The following is a 293-nucleotide window of genomic DNA, read 5'->3' on the forward strand; positions in this document are numbered from 1 at the left end:
ATTACTTCTATTGTTGTTTTTGTTTTTACAGATCTTGTTGATGTCGTTATTATCATATGCATCATCATTAACACTGCATTGATCTTTATTATAATCATAGTAATAATAAAAGAAATATGATACAAACGATAACATTTGCAACCAAAGAAACACATCGGCACAGTACTGCACATACCCAATACAAACGAATATTCCAATATTTCACCGTACTTAAATCGTTCCCAGAAACTTTCGTACCAAAAATGCTCCCTCTGTTCCACCTTGGCAGCATACTAACACGATTGTTCATTCTT

The sequence above is a fragment of the Penaeus monodon genome, chromosome 29 (assembly GCF_015228065.2).
Source record: "Penaeus monodon isolate SGIC_2016 chromosome 29, NSTDA_Pmon_1, whole genome shotgun sequence".
Lineage (NCBI taxonomy): Eukaryota > Metazoa > Arthropoda > Malacostraca > Decapoda > Penaeidae > Penaeus > Penaeus monodon.